Source organism: Oncorhynchus keta, chromosome 34, assembly GCF_023373465.1.
Source record: "Oncorhynchus keta strain PuntledgeMale-10-30-2019 chromosome 34, Oket_V2, whole genome shotgun sequence".
Classification (NCBI taxonomy): Eukaryota; Metazoa; Chordata; class Actinopteri; order Salmoniformes; family Salmonidae; genus Oncorhynchus; species Oncorhynchus keta.
The window spans coordinates 4334436-4351646 of record NC_068454.1 but is presented as its reverse complement, the minus strand read 5'-3'; positions in this window follow the sequence as shown (position 1 = coordinate 4351646).

The following is a 17211-nucleotide window of genomic DNA, read 5'->3' as shown; positions in this document are numbered from 1 at the left end:
TGTGCGTGTACGTGTGTGTGTGTACGTGTGTGTACGTGTGTGTGTACGTGTGTGTGTGTGTGTGCGTGTGTATGTGTGTGCGTGTGTGTGTCCTTTTTTGTGCGTGTGTGCGTGTGTGCGTGTGTGTACGTGCAGTCCAGACCACAGCCGGGGGGCAGACCTGGCGTCAAATGCCGTCCCACAAAGACGCCCACACGTACGCAAACAGGGAGAGATTCTGTGTGTGCGTCTGCCATTGGTCAAGGTGAATCCATCCCTTCAATCAGATACTAGAATCAATAGAGGTAGATGTCCAGCCTTATGTTCAGTGTTATGTAAGTCATTGCAGACACTGTATCCATATACAAACATTGTGTTTTTGATCAGGGATGACTCCAGAGCATGCTTGGGGTCAGGATTACACTCAGGACTTTTCTACCCTCCGCAAGGTAAATATGTCTAAAAGACTAAAATAAATACAACCGTTGACCAGTGTACTTCAGAACCCTTTATATCGATGTTTTTGATCGGGTGAATGTTCTACAGGCCCACTGGGATAATGTGTATTTTGAGGCTTGTATTTTCAAGGGAGATCGTTCCTTTTCTGTCCGCAGACATTTTAAACATTATGAACTAGAATTAGCATAAAAGACATATGGTTTTGTAGTTAATTTACAGTTGTAGTTCATTTAATTTACAGTTGCTTACCACATCTAATTAAATTATGTAGATATGTATAAATAACTAAAGTAAATAGCCAGATGAGATCAAACCTGTGTGATTGCATGGGGAAAAACACCAATATCAATGACTCACAAGACAAGACAAAATTAATAAATTCTAAAGACAAAAATGTAATGTTGACGTTTTGGATCTGGTATCTATGTTTGCAGCACTCCTACACATTGTCAAATAGAGTCACTGAGTTCTGGGCAGAGTCAATGGGTTCTGGACAGAGTCACTGGGTTCTGGACAGAGTCACTGGGTTCTGGACAGAGTCACTGAGTTCTGGATAGAGTACCTGAGTTCTGGACAGAATCACTGGGTTCTGGACAGAGTCACTGGGTTCTGGACAGAGTACCTGAGTTCTGGACAGAGTCACTGGGTTCTGGACAGAGTCACTGGGTTCTGGACAGAAACACTGGGTTCTGAACAGAGTCACTGGATTCTGGACAGAGTCACTGAGTTCTGGACAGAATCACTGGGTTCTGGACAGAGTCACTGAGTTCTGGACAGAGCTACTGGGTTCTGGACAGAGTCACTGAGTTCTGGACAGAGTCACTGGGTTCTGGACTATAACCACTAGGTGGTCAACACCAATAATGGGGAGAGGAGACATGTAAATGCAAACGGGCAGAACAGTGTAGAGGAAATTGTCGTCAAAGCCTTTTCTAATGTTGCACATAAATACGTGTGGTTTTATTGTAGCAGTGATCTCTTTTAAAGAGGTGTGTGTGTCTGCCATTGGTCAAGGCGTAGCCTAGTGGTTAGAGTGTAGAGGCGGCAGCGTAGCCTAGTGGTTAGAGTGTAGGGGTGGCAGCGTAGCCTAGTGGTTAGAGTGTAGGGGCGGCAGCGTAGCCTAGTGGTTAGAGTGTAGAGGCGGCAGCGTAGCCTAGTGGTTAGAGTGTAGGGGCGGCAGCGTAGCCTAGTGGTTAGAGTGTAGGGGTGGCAGCGTAGCCTAGTGGTTAGAGTGTAGGGGCGGCAGCGTAGCCTAGTGGTTAGAGTGTAGAGGCGGCAGCATAGCCTAGTGGTTAGAGTGTAGGGGTGGCAGCGTAGCCTAGTGGTTAGAGTGTAGAGGGCGGCAGCGTAGCCTAGTGGTTAGAGTGTAGGGGTGGCAGCGTAGCCTAGTGGTTAGAGTGTAGGGGCGGCAGCGTAGCCTAGTGGTTAGAGTGTAGAGGCGGCAGCGTAGCCTAGTGGTTAGAGTGTAGGGGTGGCAGCGTAGCCTAGTGGTTAGAGTGTAGGGGCGGCAGCGTAGCCTAGTGGTTAGAGTGTAGAGGCGGCAGCGTAGCCTAGTGGTTAGAGTGTAGAGGCGGCAGCGTAGCCTAGTGGTTAGAGTGTAGAGGCGGCAGCGTAGCCTAGTGGTTAGAGTGTAGAGGTGGCAGCGTAGCCTAGTGGTTAGAGTGTAGAGGCGGCAGCGTAGCCTAGTGGTTAGAGTGTAGAGGCGGCAGCGTAGCCTAGTGGTTAGAGTGTAGAGGTGGCAGCGTAGCCTAGTGGTTAGAGTGTAGAGGTGGCAGGGTAGCCTAGTGGTTAGAGTGTAGAGGAGGCAGGTAGCCTAGTGGTTAGAGTGTAGAGGTGGCAGCGTAGCCTAGTGGTTAGAGCGTAGGACGAGTAACCTGAAAGGTTGCAAAATCAAATCCCTGAGCTGACAACGTACAAATCTGTCATTCTGCCCCCTGAACAAGGCAGTTAAACCCACTGTTCCTTAGGCCATCATTGTAAATAAGAATGTGTTCTTAAACTGAATTGCCGAGTTAAAGAAATGAAGGTGGTAAGCCCATAATACACTAAAGCTAGCCTGCCTGGGGAATGAAAGGTGCCCTGTCGCCCTGCCTGGGGAATGAAAGGTGCCCTGGGAATGAAAGGTGCCCTGTCGGCCTGCCTGGGGAATGAAAGGTGCCCTGTCGCCCTGCCTGGGGAATGAAAGGTGCCCTGGGGAATGAAAGGTGCCCTGTCGCCCTGCCTGGGGTATGAAAGGTGCCCTGTCGCCCTGCCTGGGAATGAAAGGTGCCCTGTCGGCTCGCCTGGGGAATAAAAGGTGCCCTGTCGGCCTGCCTGGGGAATGAAAGGTGCCCTGTCGCCCTGCCTGGGAATGAAAGGTGCCCTGGGGAATGAAAGGTGCCCTGTCGGCTCGCCTGGGGAATGAAAGGTGCCCTGTCGGCTCGCCTGGGGAATGAAAGGTGCCCTGTCGGCTCGCCTGGGGAATGAAAGGTGCCCTGTCGGCTCGCCTGGGGAATGAAAGGTGCCCTGTCGGCTCGCCTGGGGAATGAAAGGTGCCCTGGGGAATGAAAGGTGCCCTGGGGAATGAAAGGTGCCCTGGGGAATGAAAGGTGCCCTGGGGAATGAAAGGTGCCCTGTCGGCTCGCCTGGGGAATGAAAGGTGCCCTGGGGAATGAAAGGTGCCCTGGGAATGAAAGGTGCCCTGGGGAATGAAAGGTGCCCTGTCGGCTCGCCTGGGGAAAGGTGCCCTGGGGAATGAAAGGTGCCCTGGGGAATGAAAGGTGCCCTGGGGAATGAAAGGTGCCCTGGGGAATGAAAGGTGCCCTGGGGAATGAAAGGTGCCCTGTCGGCTCGCCTGGGAATGAAAGGTGCCCTGGGGAATGAAAGGTGCCCTGGGGAATGAAAGGTGCCCTGGGGAATGAAAGGTGCCCTGGGGAATGAAAGGTGCCCTGGGGAATGAAAGGTGCCCTGTCGGCCTGCCTGAGGAATGAAAGGTGAAAAATATTTTGATGTGGCTTTTGCTATACAGCCTATTGTAAATTGGAAAATGCAGTTAGATTAACAAGAATTTAAGCTTTTAACCAATATAATATACTAGATGTTTTATATACATTATTTTAATGATTATTTATTGAATTGCGTGCCCTGCTGGCAGGACACCTAGCCCTAAGAAGTTTTAAGAAGAGAGTATACCAATGCCCAATTTTAAAAAGAGGAGCAAGAAATAGAGAGAAACAGAGAGTGAGAAAGAAAGAGAGGGTGAAAGAGAGAGAGAGGGGGATGAGAGAGAGAGTGAAAGGGAGAGCAAGAGAGAGAGAAAGAGAGAGAGTGAAAGAGAGAGAGAGAGGGGAATGAGAGAGAAAGAGGGAGAGAGAGGGAAGAGAGAGAGAGAGAGGGAAGAAGAGAGAGAGGGGAGAGAGAGAGAGAGAGAGAGAGAGAGAGAAGAGAGAGAGAGAGAGAGAGAGAGAGAGAGCGAGAGAGGGGAAGAGAGAGAGGGGGAAGAGAGAGAGAGAGAGAGAGAGAGAGAGAGGAGAGAGAGAGAGAGAGAGAGAGAGAGAGAGGGGAACAGAGAGAGAGAGGGGAACAGAGAGAGGAGAGAGAGGGAAGAGAGAGAGAGAGATAGAGATAGAGAGAGAGAGAGAGAGAGAGAGAGAGAGAGAGAGAGAGAGAGAGAGAGAGAGGGAGAGAGGGGAACAGAGAGAGAGAGGGGAACAGAGAGAAGAGAGAGAGGGGAAGAGAGAGAGAGAGAGAGTGAAAGAGAGAGAGAGTGTGAGGGGAATAGAGAGAGAGTGAAAGAGAGAGAGGGGAAGAGAGAGAGAGTGAAAGGGAGAGCAAGAGAGAGAGAAAGAGAGAGAGAAAGAGAGAGAGAGTGTGAGGGGGAATAGAGAGAGAGTGAAAGAGAGAGAGAGGGGAAGAGAGAGAGAGAGAGGGAAGAGAGAGAGAGAGAGGAGAGAGAGAGAGAGAGAGAGAGAGAGAGAGAGAGAGAGAGAGAGAGAGAGAGAGAGAGAGAGAGAGAGAGAGAGAGAGAGAGAGGGGAAGAGAGAGAGAGGGGGAAGAGAGAGAGAGAGAGAGAGAGAGAGAGAGAGAGAGAGAGAGAGAGAGAGAGAGAGAGAGGGAACAGAGAGAGAGGGGAACAGAGAGAGGAGAGAGGGGGAAGAGAGAGAGAGAGAGAGAGAGAGAGAGAGAGAGAGAGAGAGAGAGAGAGAGAGGGAGAGAGGGGAACAGAGAGAGAGAGGGAACAGAGAGAAGAGAGAGAGGGGAAGAGAGAGAGAGAGAGAGAGAGTGAAAGAGAGAGAGAGTGTGAGGGGGAATAGAGAGAGAGTGAAAGAGAGAGAGAGGGAAGAGAGAGAGAGAGAGAGAGAGAGAGAGAGAGAGAGAGAGAGAGAGAGAGAGAGAGAGAGAGAGAGAGAGAGAGAGAGGGGAAGAGAGAGAGAGGGGGAAGAGAGAGAGAGAGAGAGAGAGAGAGAGAGAGAGAGAGAGAGAGAGAGAGAGAGAGAGAGAGAGAGAGAGAGAGAGAGAGAGGGGAACAGAGAGAGCGAGGGGAACAGAGAGAGAGAGGGGAACAGAGAGAGCGAGGGGAACAGAGAGAGAGAGGGAACAGAGAGAGGGAGAGAGAGAGAGAGAGAGGGGAAGAGAGAGAGAGAGAGATAGAGAGAGAGAGGGGAACAGAGAGAGAGAGGGGAACAGAGAGAGAAGAGAGAGAGAGGGGAAGAGAGAGAGATATAGAGAGAGAGAGGGGAACAGAGAGAGAGAGGGGAACAGAGAGAGAGGGGAAGAGAGAGAGAGAGAGAGAGATAGAGAGAGAGAGAGAGGGGGAACAGAGAGAGAAGAGAGAGAGAGGGGAAGAAAGAGAGAGAGAGAGAGAGAGAGAGAGAGAGAGAGAGAGAGAGAGAGAGAGAGAGAGAGAGAGAGAGAGCAGTAGCAGACAAGTGCAGTGATAAAATGGGAAGAATTCTACTGTCACAAAATATGGATAATGGATGTGTTCAGTGTTCAGTCTGACAGTCCAAACTCATGAAATAATCAACATATCAAAGGAGCGAATTACAGTACCGACACAATAAGATGGCTCCGATGGATGGAATGTCACCTCGAGCTCATACATGACATTGCCTGTTTCTACTGTTTCTACTGTTTTTTCTATTGTTTTTCCCAAATGTTCTTCTTCGGTTTGTTTCGTGAAAGACTTCATACACCCGGACAGAACTATTGGACTACGAATTGCTGGCTACTCACAGTCCACCCGACCTTCCAGAATTCCCGGAGACAGCAGGAACAATGGACCTCGGGTTGCCTGGGAGACGTACCGAGAGAAGGAAGCATAGAGGCAGACATAGAGGCAGACATAGAGGCAGACATAGAGGCAGACATAGAGGCAGACAGACGCAGACATAGAGGCAGACATAGAGGCAGACATAGAGGCAGACATAGAGGCAGACATAGAGGCAGACATAGACGCAGACATAGAGGCAGACATAGAGGCAGACATAGAGGCAGACATAGAGGCCGACATAGAGGCAGACATAGAGGCAGACATAGAGGCAGACATAGAGGCAGACATAGAGGCAGACAGAGACGCAGACATAGAGGCAGACATAGAGGCAGACATAGAGGCAGACATAGAGGCAGACAGAGACGCAGACAGAGACGCAGACATAGAGGCAGACATAGAGGCAGACATAGAGGCAGACATAGAGGCAGACATAGAGGCAGACATAGCAGGGTCTAGTAAGATTAAGACACCAATCCAAGCGTCCTCCATGACCGAGCATACTACTCGACAATGTTCAATCATTAATGAATACACCTGACAAAGTTAAAGTGAAGATTTCCTTACAGATTCTGCAATATTCCATTTTTTTTGTAGACTCGGCTCTCCTCCGATATCCAAATGAGGAACAGGGATCTCTCTGGCAAGGACAATGATGGTGGGCTTTACTTTATGACCTACAACATATGGTTCGATGGGGGAAACGTACAGGCAATTACAAACTTCTGCTGTCCAAACTGCTGTCCAAACTGTACAGCATTGGTCCAACCAATCAGAACCCATGCTTCAAGACTGTTTTGATCACGTAGACTGGAATATGTACATCAATGATTATGTTGACTGTCACGTCCTGGTCTAAGTATGTTGTGTTTTTCTTCATGTATTGGGTCAGGCCAGGGTGTGGCATGGAGTTTTTGTATTGTGGTGTGTTTTGTCTTGGGGTTTTGGTGTGTATGTATTTGGGATTGTAGCTAGTGGGGTGATCTAGCAAAGTCTATGGCTGTCTGGAGTGGTTCTCAATCAGAGGCAGGTGTTTATCGTTGTCTCTGATTGGGAACCATATTTAGGCAGCCATATTCTATGAATTTGTCGTGGGTGATTGTCCTTAGTGTCTTTGTTCCTGTCGCTGTATTTAGTTGACAAGTATAGGCTGTTTCGGTTTTCATTACGTTTATTGTTTTCTAGTGTTTTGTGTTTATTTCGTATTTACGTTTTTTTTCATTAAACATGGATCGCAATCTACACGCTGCAGTTTGGTCCGACTCTCCTTCACCACACCATGAAAACCGTTACATTGACTCAGACACGGTATTCATAAACAAATACATAGATGGTGTGATACCGAGAAGTGTCGAAACCAACCCGTGGATTGATGGCAGTATTGTAGGGAAACTAAAAGAGAGAGATGCTGCTTATAAACAGGGCCAAGTGGACTGGGAACAATAGTTAAACTAAGAGAGATGCTGCTTATAAACAGGGCCAAGTGGACTGGGAACAATAGTTAAACTAAGAGAGATGCTGCTTATAAACAGGGCCAAGTGGACTGGGAACAATAGTTAAACTAAGAGAGATGCTGCTTATAAACAGGGCCAAGTGGACTGGGAACAATAGTTAAACTAAGAGAGATGCTGCTTATAAACAGGGCCACGTGGACTGGGAACAACAGTTAAACTAAGAGAGATGCTGCTTATAAACAGGGCCACGTGGACTGGGAACAATAGTTAAACTAAGAGAGATGCTGCTTATAAACAGGGCCACGTGGACTGGGAACAATAGTTAAACTAAGAGAGATGCTGCCTATAAACAGGGCCTTACATACGTCCTTACTGGAGACCTCAGGATGTTAAAGAAATGTGTCTCACTGTCAGGCTACATCACAGCCTGGAACGGCATGTCCACCTCCGCCAGACCGTAAGGCGCTATAGAGCTTTTACACCTGCATTGTTTGCTGTTTGGGGTTTTAGGCTGGGTTTCTGTACAGCACTTTGAGATATCAGCTGATGTACGAAGGGCTATATAAATACATTTGATTTGATTTGATTTGATTTATAGAGGGTTGTACGCCCAGCCGAACGCACCGTTGGGTACACACTCCCTGCCCTCCAGGACACCTACAACACCAGGTGCCTCATGAAGGCCAAGATGATACCTGCTCCTCCCCCTATGGAACCCCCCCCACCCCCCAACGGACATCTTACGCTGCCCCCACCCCAATCGACACATGATCATGCTGAATAGCCACCACTAATTAGCTACCGTTGTTACAGTGTGTTAATATGTATATATTTACCATTACTACAGTATTAATATGTATATATTTACCATTACTACAGTGTTAATATGTATATATTTACCATTACTACAGTGTTAATATGTATATATTTACCATTACTACAGTATTAATATGTATATATTTACCATTACTACAGTATTAATATGTATATATTTACCATTACGACAGTGTTTATATGTATATATTTACCATTACTACAGTATTAATATGTATATATTTACCATTACTACAGTATTAATATGTATATATTTACCATTACTACAGTGTTAATATGTATATATTTACCATTACTACAGTGTTTATATGTATATATTTACCATTACGACAGTATTAATATGTATATATTTACCATTACTACAGTATTAATATGTATATATTTACCATTACTACAGTGTTAATATGTATATATTTACCATTACTACAGTGTTTATATGTATATATTTACCATTACGACAGTATTAATATGTATATATTTACCATTACTACAGTATTAATATGTATATATTTACCATTACTACAGTATTAATATGTATATATTTACCATTACTACAGTATTAATATGTATATATTTACCATTACTACAGTGTTAATATGTATATATTTACCATTACTACAGTGTTAATATGTATATATTTACCATTACTACAGTGTTAATATGTATATATTTACCATTACTACAGTGTTAATATGTATATATTTACCATTACTACAGTATTAATATGTATATATTTACCATTACTACAGTATTAATATGTATATATTTACCATTACTACAGTGTTAATATGTATATATTTACCATTACTACAGTATTAATATGTATATATTTACCATTACTACAGTATTAATATGTATATATTTACCATTACTACAGTGTTAATATGTATATATTTACCATTACTACAGTGTTAATATGTATATATTTACCATTACTACAGTATTAATATGTATATATTTATAACACTCTGGGACAGTTCTGGGATGACATATCACTCTGGGACAGTTCTGGGATGACATAACATTCTGGGACAGTTCTGGGATGACATATAACACTCTGGGACAGTTCTGGGATAACATATCTCTCTGGGACAGTTATGGGATAACATAACACTCTGGGACAGTTATGGGATGACATATCACTCTGGGACAGTTCTGGGATAACATAACACTCTGGGACAGTTATGGGATGACATATCAGACTCTGGGACAGTTCTGTGATGACATATCACTCTGGGACAGTTCTGGGATGACATATCACTCTGGGACAGTTCTGTGATGACATATCACTCTGGGACAGTTATGGGATGACATATCTGACTCTGGGACAGTTCTGGGATGACATATCAGACTCTGGGACAGTTCTGGGATGACATATCACTCTGGGACAGTTCTGGGATGACATATCAGACTCTGGGACAGTTCAGGGATGACATATCAGACTCTGGGACAGTTCAGGGATGACATATCAGACTCTGGGACAGTTCTGGGATGACATATCAGACTCTGGGACAGTTCTGGGATGATATATCAGAATCTGGGACAGTTCTGGGATGACATACCACTCTGGGACAGTTCTGGGATGACATATCACTCTAGGACAGTTCTGGGATGACATATCACTCTGGGACAGTTCTGGGATGACATATCACTCTGGGACAGTTATGGGATGATATATCAGAATCTGGGACAGTTCTGGGATGACTTACCACTCTGGGACAGTTCTGGGATCACATAACACTCTGGGACAGTTCTGGGATGACATATCACTCTGGGACAGTTCTGGGATGACATATCAGACTCTGGGACAGTTCTGGGATGACATATCAGACTCTGGGACAGTTCTGGGATGACATATCACTCTGGGACAGTTATGGGATGATATATCAGAATCTGGGACAGTTTTGGGATGACATACCACTCTGAGACAGTTCTGGGATGACATATCACTCTGGGACAGTTCTGGGATGACATATCAGACTCTGGGACGGTTCTGGGATGACCGATCAGACTCTGGGACAGTTCTGGGATGACATATCACTCTGGGACAGTTGTGGGATGATATATCAGAATCTGGGACAGTTCTGGGATGACATACCACTCTGGGACAGTTATGGGATGACATAACACTCTGGGACAGTTCTGGGATGACATATCACTCTGGGACAGTTCTGGGATGACATATCACTCTGGGACAGTTATGGGATGATATATCAGAATCTGGGACAGTTCTGGGATGACATACCACTCTGGGACAGTTCTGGGATGACATAACACTCTGGGACAGTTCTGGGATGACATATCACTCTGGGACAGTTCTGGGATGACATATCAGACTCTGGGACAGTTCTGGGATGACATATCAGACTCTGGGACAGTTCTGGGATGACATATCACTCTGGGACAGTTCTGGGATGACATATCAGACTCTGGGACAGTTCTGGGATGACATATCAGACTCTGGGACAGTTCTGGGATGACATATCACTCTGGGACAGTTCTGGGATGACATATCAGACTCTGGGACAGTTCAGGGATGACATGTCACTCTGGGACAGTTCTGGGATGACATATCACTCTGGGACAGTTATGGGATGATATATCAGAATCTGGGACAGTTCTGGGATGACATACCACTCTGGGACAGTTCTGGGATGACATATCACTCTGGGACAGTTCTGGGATGACCGATCAGACTCTGGGACAGTTCTGGGATGACATATCACTCTGGGACAGTTATGGGATGATATATCAGAATCTGGGACAGTTCTGGGATGACATACCACTCTGGGACAGTTCTGTGATGACATAACACTCTGGGACAGTTCTGGGATGACATATCTGACTCTGGGACAGTTATGGGATGATATATCAGAATCTGGGACAGTTATGGGATGACATAACACTCTGGGACAGTTCTGGGATGACATATCAGACTCTGGGACAGTTCTGGGATGACCGATCAGACTCTTGGACAGTTCTGGGATGACATATTCAAAATGAATACAACTAGGCCTACTGCAACAGATCATAACTTTTAGCTTAAAATGTTCACAAACTATTATTTCCTCACATTATAAACTCTGCAATGTGCACATGGTAGGAAAGCCAATGTGCAAATGTTCCCAAATGAAATTAACTGGAAAACACGTTTAAAAAGCGCAAGTCACATGAAAGAGGTTTCATGTGATGAACCAGAGGAGGATGTAGAGATGCAATCAGCAACACTTCTGGGCGGCAGGGTAGCCTAGTGGTTAGAGTGTAGAGGAGGCAGGTAGCCTAGTGGTTAGAGTGTAGAGGAGGCAGGGTAGCCTAGTGGTTAGAGTGTAGAGGAGGCAGGGTAGCCTAGTGGTTAGAGTGTGGAGGCGGCAGGGTAGCCTAGTGGTTAGAGTGTAGAGGAGGCAGGGTAGCCTAGTGGTTAGAGTGTAGAGGCGGCAGGGTAGCCTAGTGGTTAGAGTGTAGAGGCGGCAGGGTAGCCTAGTGGTTAGAGTGTAGAGGCGTCAGGGTAGCCTAGTGGTTAGAGTGTAGAGGCGGCAGGGTAGCCTAGTGGTTAGAGTGTAGAGGCTGCAGGGTAGCCTAGTGGTTAGAGTGTAGAGGCGGCAGGGTAGCCTAGTGGTTAGAGTGTAGAGGCGGCAGGGTAGCCTAGTGGTTAGAGTGTAGAGGCGGCAGGGTAGCCTAGTGGTTAGAGTGTGGAGGCGGCAGGGTAGCCTGGTGGTTAGAGTGTAGAGGCGGCAGGGTAGCCTAGTGGTTAGAGTGTAGAGGTGGCAGGGTAGCCTAGTGGTTAGAGTGTAGAGGTGGCAGCGTAGCCTAGTGGTTAGAGTGTAGAGGCGGCAGGGTAGCCTAGTGGTTAGAGTGTAGAGGCGGCAGGGTAGCCTAGTGGTTAGAGTGTAGAGGCGGCAGGGTAGCCTAGTGGTTAGAGTGTAGAGGCGGCAGGGTAGCCTAGTGGTTAGAGTGTAGAGGCGGCAGGGTAGCCTAGTGGTTAGAGTGTAGAGGCGGCAGGGTAGCCTAGTGGTTAGAGTGTAGAGGTGGCAGGGTAGCCTAGTGGTTAGAGTGTAGAGGTGGCAGGGTAGCCTAGTGGTTAGAGTGTAGAGGTGGCAGCGTAGCCTAGTGGTTAGAGTGTAGAGGTGGCAGGGTAGCCTAGTGGTTAGAGTGTAGAGGTGGCAGGGTAGCCTAGTGGTTAGAGTGTAGAGGTGGCAGGGTAGCCTAGTGGTTAGAGTGTTGGACTAGTAACCGGAAGGTTGCGAGTTCAAACCCCCGAGCTGACAAGGTAAAAATCTGTCGTTCTGCCCCTGAACAGGCAGTTAACCCACTGTTCCTTGTCATTGAAAATAAGAATTTGTTCTTAACTGACTTGCCTAGTTAAATAAAGGTCAAATAAACATCACGGGTTATTAATTTGACCTGGATGTGAATTGTGACGGTGTGTAACAGGACCTGGCCTTGATCTGAAACAACTGTGAATATCTACAGAATCAAGACTTTAGACCTTAATGTTAATTATCTTACATTATAACTGTCAAACATGACGGCCGTTTAGCTTACAAAAAAAAAAGAAAAGGGCATTAAAGTTTTGGCTACATTTTCTGGAACGTCCTTAATGTCAGCATCGGTGTGGACATGAGAGGCTGTAGCCAATAAGCATTTCACTTAGGCTACACTTTTAGACTTAGGCTAATTAGGTATGTATATTTATGCAAAACATATTTAAATATTATTCCAATGTTGACCTTTTTATTTGAATGTCTGACAGCCTCATTTATCTATTTCAGGCTACTCTAATTAGCCTTTTAAATCACTGTGAAAGACCTAGAATCCTAGAGTAGACACATGCTGGCAAGTATTTTAATTTCGGACAATTTATCTTCAGTTTGGGAGGATTTAAATTGCACTTCGGGGTGATTCAGGTACTTTGGGGTGATTCAGGTACTTCGGGGTGATTCAGGTACTTTGGGGTGATTCAGGTACTTCGGGGTGATTCAGGTACTTTGGGGTGATTCAGGTACTTCGGGGTGATTCAGGTACTTTGGGGTGATTCAGGTACTTCGGGGTGATTCAGGTACTTCGGGGTGATTCAGGTACTTTGGGGTGATTCAGGTACTTCGGGGTGATTCAGGTACTTCGGGGTGATTCAGGTACTTCGGGGTGATTCAGGTACATCGGGATGATTCAGGTACTTCGGGGTGATTCAGGTACTTCGGGGTGATTCAGGTACTTCGGGGTGATTCAGGTACTTTGGGGTGATTCAGGTACTTCGGGGTGATTCAGGTACTTTGGGGTGATTCAGGTACTTTGGGGTGATTCAGGTACTTCGGGGTGATTCAGGTACATCGGGGTGATTCAGGTACTTCGGGATGATTCAGGTACTTCGGGATGATTCAGGTACTTCGGGATGATTCAGGTACTTTGGGGTAATTCAGGTACTTCGGGGTGATTCAGGTACAGGTGATGATTTTGTTTTGGTCTGGAGCCTTATATGTAGCAAGCTTGCATTGTCCAGAAAGTTTGAAGTCAGATCAAATCAAATCAAATTGTATTTGTCACATGCTCTGGAATGCTTAATTATAAATACTTAACCTGCATCATGTCAAGAGAGAGAGAGAGAGAGAGAGAGAGAGAGAGAGAGAGAGAGAGAGAGAGAGAGAGAGACAGAGAGAGAGAGAGAGAGAGAGAGAGAGAGAGAGAGAGAGAGAGAGAGAGAGAGAGAGAGACAGAGAGAGAGAGAGAGAGAGAGAGAGAGAGAGAGAGAGAGAGAGAGAGAGAGAGAGAGAGAGAGAGAGAGAGAGAGAGAGAGAGAGAGAGAGAGAGAGAGAGAGAGAGAGAGACAGAGAGAGACAGAGAGAGACAGAGAGAGAGAGAGAGAGAGAGAGAGAGAGAGAGAGAGAGAGAGAGAGAGAGAGAGAGAGAGAGAGAGAGAGAGAGAGAGAGAGAGAGAGAGACAGAGAGAGACAGAGAGAGAGAGAGAGAGAGAGAGAGAGAGAGAGAGAGAGAGAGAGAGAGAGAGAGAGAGAGAGAGAGAGAGAGAGAGAGAGAGAGAGACCTTTTAACCATTCACTATCAATCACTTATATAAAACTCAGCAAAAAAAAGAAACGTCCTCTAACTGTCACCTGCGTTCATTTTCAGCAAACTTAACATGTGTAAATATTTGTAAGAACATAACAAGATTCAACAACTGAGACATAAACTGAACAAGTTCCACAGACATGCTGACTAACATAAATGGATTAATGTGTCCCTGAACAAAGGAGGGGGGGTCAAAATCAAAAGTAATCTGGTGTGGCCACCAGCTGCATTAACTACTGCAGTGCATCTCCTCCTCATGGACTGCACCAGATTTGCCAGTTCTAAACTGTTTTTCTGATCAATTTGAAATTACTTTAATGGACAACATTTTTTTGCTTTTCTTTCAAAAACAAAAACATTTCTAAGTGACCAAAAACGTTTTAACTGTAGTGTGTATACATATACAAAAGTATGTGGACACCCATTCAAATTGGTAGATTTGTCTACTTCAGCCACACCCGTTGCTGGCATATGTATACATTTGAGCACAAACAATGGCAGTAGAATGGCCTTACTGAAGAGTTCAGTGACTTTCAACCTTTCCAACAAGTCAGTTTGTCAAATTTCTGTTAGAGCTGACCCGATCAAATGTAAGTGCTGTTATTGTGAAGTGGATACTTCTCGGAGCAACAACGTCTCAGCTGCTAAGTCATCTGTCATCGGTTGCAACACTCACTACTGAGTTCCAAACTGCCTCTGGAATCAACATCAGCACAATAACTGTTCGTCAGGAGATTCATGAAAGGGGTTTCCATGACCGTAGCAGCTGCACACAAGCCCGAGATCACCATGCGCAGGCCTCCCGAGTGGTGCAGCGATCTAAGACACTGTTTTGCAGTGCTAGAGAAATCACTACAGACCCGGGTTTGATTTCAGGCTGTGCCACGACCCGGGAGACCCATGAGGCGGCGCACAATTGGTCCAGCGTCGTCCGAGTTAGGGGAGGGTTTGGCCGACCGGGATGTCCTTGGTCTGTAGAGCATAAGTCACTCCTTGTTGCGGGCCGGGCACATGCACGATGACTTTGTTTGCTAGGTGTACGGTGTTTCCTCAAACACATTTGTGCTGCACATTTGTGCTTCTGGGTTATGCAAGCATTGTGTCAAGAAGCAATGAGGCTTGGCAGGGTCGTGTTTTCAGAGGACGCAAGGCTCTCGACCTTTGTCTCTCCTGAGTCTGTACGAAAGTTGTTTGTCTTCCAAATGGACGATGACCCCAAGCATACTTCCAAAGTTCTGGCAAAATGGCTTGACAACAAGGTCAAAGTATTGGAGTGGCCATCACAAAGCCCTGACCTCTTGTGGGAAGAACTGAAAAAGCGTGTGCAAGCAAGGAGGCCTACAAACCTGACTCAGTTACACCAGCTCTGTCAGGAGGAATGGGCCAGAATTCACCCAACTTATTGTGGGAAGCTTGTGGAAGGCTACCTGAATCATTTAACCCAAGTTAAACAACTTAAAGGCAATGCTACCAAATACTAATTGAGTGTATGAAAACTTCTGACCCACTGGGAATGTGATGAAAGAAATAAAAGCTGAAATAAATCATTCTCTCTACTATTATTCTGACATTTCACACTCTTAAAATAAAGTGGTGATCCTAACTGACCTAAAACATGGAATTTTTTTACTTGGATGAAATGTCAGGATTTGTGAAAAACTGAGTTTAAATGTATTTGGCTAAGGTGTATGTAAGCTTCCGACTTCAACTGTATATACAGGGGGTACCGGTACCGAGTCAGTGTACGGGGGTACAGGTTAGAGGTCATTTGTATATGTAGGTAGGGGTGAAGTGACTGTGCACAGATAATACACAGCGAGAAGCAGCAGCGTACAGAACAAATGGGGAGGAAGTGGTTACTGTAATAGCCTTTTGATTGGTCATTTGATTGGCCTTTTGATTGGTCATTTGATTGGCCATTTGATTGGTCATTTGATTGGCCATTTGTTTGGTCATTTGATTAATCTCTTGTCTTTTTTATTAGGTATTTCCTTAAAACTGCAATGTTTGGTTTTAAGGGTTTGTATGTTGGCATTTCACTGTAAGGTCTACTACACCTGTTGTATTCAGCATTTCACTGTAAGGTCTACTACACCTGTTGTATTCAGCATTTCACTGTGAGGTCTACTACACCTGTTGTATTAAGCATTTCACTGTAAGGTCTACTACACCTGTTGTATTCAGCATTTCACTGTAAGGTCTACTACACCTGTTGTATTCAGCATTTCACTGTAAGGTCTACTACACCTGTTGTATTCAGCATTTCACTGTAAGGTCTACTACACCTGTTGTATTAAGCATTTCACTGTAAGGTCTACTACACCTGTTGTATTCAGCATTTCACTGTAAGGTCTACTACACCTGTTGTATTCAGCATTTCACTGTAAGGTCTACCTACACCTGTTGTATTCAGCATTTCACTGTAAGGTCTACTACACCTGTTGTATTCAGCATTTCACTGTAAGGTCTACTACACCTGTTGTATTCAGCATTTCACTGTAAGGTCTACCTACACCTGTTGTATTCAGCATTTCACTGTAAGGTCTACCTACACCTGTTGTATTCAGCATTTCACTGTAAGGTCTACTACACCTGTTGTATTCAGCATTTCACTGTAAGGTCTACTACACCTGTTGTATTCAGCATTTCACTGTAAGGTCTACTACACCTGTTGTATTCAGCATTTCACTGTAAAGTCTACCTACACCTGTTGTATTCAGCATTTCACTGTAAGGTCCACCTACACCTGTTGTATTCGGAATATGTGGCAAAACAAATAAGATTTATATAGTTCTTATCCTAGAGCCATATATGTCCTTGGGGTTCTCTTTTTAGTATAGTGAGAGGGGACACATATGTGTATAGTATGAAACACTAAAGGTTATTGGAACTGTATAATATTGTATGTTTATTGGGAGAGTGACTGTAATATTCATTGGGAAGACATGGACACAATAAAAGCTGAAGTATTATCTGTGAAATACTATTCGTTCATGTCAGACAGACAACAGCTGGACTTAACATTAGAAGAAGAAGGGATATGAGGTAGGATCATTCTTCCTGGTTTCAAATATAAATACTGACATTACATACTCAATGAAAACGCTGAACACACTTCGGGACATTTGTTCAGAAACGGTCTCGTCAGTCCTGACTGAACCCAATCGATGCCTC